Raw genomic sequence first — 6548 nt, 5'->3', positions numbered from 1 at the left:
TGTTGTTAATTTCATTAACATGAAAGCAGCTGAAAGTGGTTAACCACTCTCTCTAGTAGTTAACTGACCAGCTCGATATCCCAGAGGTTCATTTAAATCAAGTTGGCTTGATGCTACATTGTGATAAGGAGGGTTCCTTTAATCCTTTATTTAGTCAGAAAAGCTAACAGACAACCCATCATACAGTCGTTTCTTTAAAAAGAAGCTATAAATATTAAATAATAATAAACAGTAAGGGTGACTAGAGACAGTCTTAATATTTCCTGTTATATATAACTACCAGCTGTTAATAAGAATAATTTCTTATTGGGTTTTTTTGGGGTTTTTTTTTAGCTTTCATAGGACATGTTGACAATAGCAACACAAAACTGCTCAGTACCTCTGTACTTTTGTGTAGAATCCAAACACGTCTGATTGTCACCCCAAACATGATCATATTAAAGAGGAACACCAAGCTGAACAGTCCCACTGTAGTCCCCATTGTTATTGGTTATATAGCATCTAAAAGAAAGGGAGTGCACATAATACATGTTTCAGTCTCTCACACTGTGAAATTAAAAAGTGCATTCTGTAACAGAAATGTTATTGCAGATGATTAAGGTACATGTAGTAAAATATACCAGAAACTGCTCAGTGTCTCAATTTTAGCAAATTAGATGCTTGGTGAAATGGGGTTTCCTACTTGTCCCTTTTATGATACTTTTTCAGTTGAAAAATGCAAATGTAGAGAACCTCTCATTCATATACCAACAGTTAATAAATACATGTGAATTATTATTTTACATTTTACATGATTGCAAATGCTTTCCTTACATTGCAGTGTTGTTGGGGTTAGACGTGTCCAAAGGGGCATACAACTTTACAATACATTACAACTGTATTTGTATAGCATGTTTAAAAGATCAGCGGTACACCAAAGTGCTTTACAATAAAAACAGGAAAATTAAGACAATAAATAAAAGACTATTAACAAAGTACCACATACCCAGAGCATGCTGTGCTGGCTAGAGAAGCTGACGCTTGGAACTGGGGGAGACCGTGCTTGGTTTCCTGAAAGCATTTGATCGCTTCTTGCAGGGTTGCGAAGCCAGTAGGGTCCCCACTCAGTGGCTCGGTGAGTTACCTTCCTCCTCACTGCGCTCCTGGGATTCAAGGTTTGGACCCTGGGCACCCCAGGCTCCAGCTTGAGATCCTTTGGAGAGCGTGCACAAGGGCTTGTCCTAGCCGACCGCCCCTGTTTTCTGGCATGCTAACCGATTCTGCGGGTTTACACGCTTGTCAGACCGCGCTGTGTCTGACACTTCAGCTAGTGAGTGAGAGCTCTCCAGCCTGCAACGCTGGCTCCCTGTTTGGTGCATTGCCTTTGTGTCACGGCCTTACCGTCCAGCACAGGCCCACTCAGGGAGCTGGGACTTTGTGACTGAGCTTGAGTATCTTGTTCGAGTTCACTCTTGAGGCTCATCTGTCTGCGGACAGCACGTAGTGACAGTGCTGGGGGTGGACCTTTGGGTCATTGCCTTGCTCAGCCCTCCACTTCAGCAGGTCCCCTCCTTGTCTGTCAACAACACTGGGCGGCTTCGGCTCTGTGGATGGACAGGTCTCATCCCTAGCTTGACCTGCTACTATAGGCTGTGCCCCCCTGGCCTGCTGCCCGCTTTGCGGCTTACACTCGCTGTGGTGAGTAAGAGTTCTTCAGCCTGTAGCGCCGACTCTTTGTCTGGCATTGCCTGCATGTTGCAGGATCGTACTTGGCAGCCCGGTGTGCTGCGCTCCCTGGTGGTCAGCCTCGTGGTTCCCGGGCTGACCTTGAGCGGCTGATCACTTGAGGTCCTGCATCCTGCACAACCAGTTCGGGCCAGTCTAGCATCTGCAGACTGCTGCCTCCAATCCCCCTGCTTGGCCTTCGCGTCTGGCGAATCCCTGACCGGGGTGGTCTGCTTATGGGTACTTTGTCAATAGTTTATTGCACCCTTCACTCTCGGCGGTTCGGTTGTACTGTCTCATCGCGGGGTGTCTTACAGAGTTACCCCGTACATATGTAACGGTGTGGAGAGATAGTCTTGATATGCTAGAGAACATACGATTACTGTGTAGCTTTGGTTCTTTTAGTGAGAAACTATCTCTCCACTGTCAGGCTGCTCGAACACGCCCTCTGATCAAACTATCACCGGTGTCAAGTCTGCACAGCTGTTTTATACATGAGCTGTGGGGTGTAGCCGGGCGTGCCGGAGTGTCTTAAGTAAATATCCTTGTGCCACGACCAAGGGGAGTCGTACCCCGTACATATGGAATATGTGATGGTGTGGAGAGATAGTCTTTCACTAACGTACAGTAACCGTACGCTATCAAAGTGTGGGTAAATAAGAAACCTTTCATGTTGTAAGTGTCTCTGAGCAGCCACCGGTTCCACGTGGTGATATGACCACTGTTTACCCAAAATACACTTTTTAAAGGGTTCTCTACCTACACTGAAAAAAATATGTTGTTGGATTTACTTAATTCAATGGTGGACATTTGTTGCACACAGATGTTTTGCTTTGGCAGCAACTTAAACAATTGAGTTAAATTAACACAATTTATTCATGTTCAATAAACCTGTGCAATTTGTGTTGATAAAATGTGACTTAAACATGTTTTGATGAAGTAATTTGAGCTCTTGGAATATTTTAATCCTTCACAATTTTTTCACTTTATCCCAACACCATTCAATAACTTTTACCCAATACTACTTGGTCACTTAAATACTACATGTTATCTTCAAATTACATTTTGCTATTATATTCTAGTATCAAATACACAATTTTCAAATGGAGGCCTTATAACAGATTGTATTGTTCTCTTCCAAGATGGTTGCTGGCATCCACCAGTAACCTTTAAAAACAAAATGTCTAATTTCACTGCATTGACAGTAGGTAAAGAATTAAACTGACATTACTCCTCCACTGAATCTATATAAATCAACAGTTAAATAATGTCAGTTCTTCCGTGTTCTCTGGAATCAATCACAGCAAAGAAATTAGACTGTTTCTTTTGAAAAATGTTACAGGACAATACAAAACATTCTATTTAAGGCCTCTGACGTCAAGATTCAGTTAAACAACAATTATAACTAAACAATTTGAGGAAATGTTAGTTTCCATTAACATTAAATTAGGTTACTGAATTGGCAAACACCTTCCTATTAACATTACCCATTTTACCCCAATAACTAAAGAAATTAGCACTCGCAGGTCAAAAACTTTATTCAAGAGACGCAAAAATAACATTGATACAGTGACTGTCAAAAATTACAGCACTGATCATACTGTGACATCTTGGTTCAAAACAGCATACTTAGAAATATTCAACGTTCTTTACTTCAACTGAATGAAACTGAAAATACCATTTCACACGACCCATATGGGATATTTAGACTGTATAACTGTTCACGCTACATCTCTTCACTAGTAAAAGAAAGAAAAAATACAAACAGAAATTGAAAAATGCTGCCAAACAGACAAACAGAGAACTTGTACAGAGCAAAAGGAAAAACAAACAACAACAACAAAAACAGCTTGTCCTCATGGCAGTTGCAGAGTATATAAAAATGAACCCTGCGATCTGCTCCTGGAATTGAGCTTCAAAAATGCAGCAGAACAAGTGTGAGATTTAAATGTCCTCTCACCTAGAGCTGATCACCTTGCATGCATAACAGTGAGCTTTCCTTGCAGGAGCAGTTTTGTCTTAGTTGTGAGCTTTTCTTGAGAGCTGAGTTGCATCCAACTCCATTACCACCCATTGAATCACCTCAAAAGTGTAGCAGAGCTGTGATGGGTAACTCATATTGAAGGAATAAAAAAGGTCCAAACAGCATGGCTACTGCAAAGGTCACGTTATCCAGATCTTGAAGAACTACTATACCCTCGATGATGATGCCAACATCAGAAAAGTCATTGCCTGGCGCATCTCTGGAGACAGATGTTCATTGTGGTTTTCTCAATCTGTGCAGTGGCCTCAGTCAAGTCCTGGTTAAACACAAAACATTTTTTTAAGATTCCCTTTTAAACTCATCTCTTTTGAATCTACCAGTTCTAATGTTAGAGTAATTTAAACCATAGTAAATAGCTATAGCCAAAGAGTTGCCTGCCATGCTGCCATTCATGGTCTAACAGAGTTTCTAAGAGAGAGTGAAAAACATAATAATTTCAAATGCTTTACATTAGTTTTTGTTAGAAAGACACCGGCCCATCAGAAATCCAGGTTATGTCACTCAGAAGATGTTAGAATTTAGACTTTCAGCCCCACAATTTGGTTAGCTGTTGGTCAGTTGGTCTTTTTTTTTTTTTTTTTCAAACAAAAGCTAATGTAAATATTGGGGGGATTTTTCTTTGTTCACTAGAATGACAAATTTAAAGTTTTTTCACACTGATGTGACCCCTAATACAGGGGTAGGGGTGGGGCCTCAAGGGCCGGCGGCCGAGTTCACTACTAGGCCTCATGTGAACTTCAAATTATTAAAGAGGACTACTGGTCCTAACCAGTCCAATGAGGATCAAGTGGATAACTAAATGCATTTTTAAATGTTGCAAAGCCACAATCTACTCATAAAACACTCACCATGAACTCCTGCACCAAGATGTTGCAATTGTCTTTCACACAGATGCGGAGCACTTTGATGAGACTCCCTTTGAGCATTAATGTCATCCTAAAGTATTATAACAAAGAAAACAGATATTTGTGAACTTTTCAGTAGCACAGAAGAAAATGATCCCAGACAAAAACTTGACTTTTTAAACCAGTCAACATGCAACACCAGCATCTACAAAGCAATATCAAAAATTCCTGTTTGACATCAACTTTATGGATATATAGTTTCCAGAACATATATTTTTTAAAAAAGATAATTTTTTCTCAGTGGGCCAGTAAATGCATGACAAAAAAGAATGGCATCCTTTCAGTGGAATCAGTACTCACAGGTAATAGTTGACTGTTTCAATGGATGCAGCATAAAAATCTTTTACTGACCTAATGCAATACATATACACTTTGTAGTTAAAGAATTTTAAAGTTCGTACTGTCATCATGGCAGCTACATCCTTTAGCTTTGTGCACTGTTCCCCCGATCACTTTGCAAACACTTTCAGCAGACTGTCAGAGAGAAACTCAGCTCCGTCAGAAACCTTGACTGTAAAGGCATGGTTGGGATGCACTGGAATGCTGCATTTTATCTGAAATAACATTTTGAAATTTTGAAATAACAGCAGGCACTGTGCTTGGTTAATCAGTAATGTTTTGTTGAATAAAAACTGTGTTTCCAGATCTTATGGGATTAAAAAAATCCAAAGATGTTTGTTTCTGATTTGCAACCCAAGAACCCACAAGTTACAACCTCATTTTAGTTCAAGTGTGCATTAATGTGAGTCCAGTAATCACCTTTCTGACAATACATACAGGTATAAGTTAAACCTATGGCAGATTTTGGATTTCTCAGTTGTTTTAATAGGGTGGTCTATTTGTGTATGCATGCACCTAATAATTATACAAAACCTATTATAATTAAGTTACAGAAACCTTAAGCGAAAATAGAATATACTTTCTTACCATAATACCTTGAACCCACAATCCATCAGCTGACTCCTGGTGAAATGCAGAATAGATGTGGTCTCTCAATGTGCAGCAAAAAAAACAAAAAGAAAAGGACAGCAGGTGAGGGCAGGAGGGGTAGGGATGTAAGCTAGCATAATGCCGCTAATGATATTAGCTAAAGCTGTTCAATGTCCAAAATCTCACTAACACCACGGTGCAGTAAATACACAATGTAACTGAAGAGTCAGTTGGCAAATCTATTCACACAGAAAACCAAATTATGTTATGAGTGCCTCATAATTAGGTTTAATGTGATATTACGGCTCTTGTGCCAAAGACAAATTCAAATGAAAAAGCGCCAATTCTTTGACAACAGATAAAACAGCAAATAAGCTAATGGCTCTTTTTTAGCATGTTACATGGCGACACTCTAGACGTTTAACTACATTTGGCTGAAATATGGTAAATATTAATTCAAAAAATCAAGACATACCAAAAACGTAGAGTTGGCTGTTCGACTTGACTGAGATGGATGCCTTTTTTGAACCACGATCCAAAGCCCGCGAGATGAAATCACGCGTGGTTTCACGAGATTTAACGTTGCTATCTTATTGACTTACTTCACCTGAACATGATATGAACAATTTAATACACCCTTTCTGCATATCATGTAGTTTTTACACTATATAGTTACATTTATCTTTAAAACATGAGGTAATTGTGTTAAATACATGCAAGATGCTTACATAAATCCAAGAGATGGCCAGTCCCTTTTTTTCAGTGTATATGCAGGGTACCGCTGTTTTTTTCTGACATTCTTTGTTGTAAACATTAAATTAGTACACTTTTTATTTTTAAACTATGAGTTACCATATGATAATGATACTGAACAAAACTGAGATTTTCACTTTAGAATTCCCGTAACTCGTAAATGTCCATAGGGTGAAGGTAATAAGACAGCTATTACTGTTATTACTAACACC

The 6548-nt window shown here is 39.4% G+C and overlaps 1 long non-coding RNA gene across 1 annotated transcript; it reads right to left on the bottom strand.

The window, feature by feature from the left end:
• Nucleotides 1-3238: 3238 nt before the first annotated feature.
• LOC309711267 lies at nucleotides 3239-6348 on the bottom strand. Its single transcript, XR_014277922.1, has 4 exons — nucleotides 5581-6348; nucleotides 5055-5207; nucleotides 4597-4684; nucleotides 3239-4004 (listed from the first exon to the last, which is right to left on the bottom strand). It is a non-coding gene; the product is annotated as an uncharacterized lncRNA (long non-coding RNA).
• Between the last annotated feature and the right edge of the window lie 200 nt (nucleotides 6349-6548).

This window comes from Aulonocara stuartgranti, assembly GCF_965226115.1.
Source record: "Aulonocara stuartgranti genome assembly, chromosome: 1".
NCBI classification, from domain to species: Eukaryota; Metazoa; Chordata; class Actinopteri; order Cichliformes; family Cichlidae; genus Aulonocara; species Aulonocara stuartgranti.
Note: the sequence above shows the minus strand (reverse complement) of the source record. Positions and strands in the feature narration are given on the sequence as shown.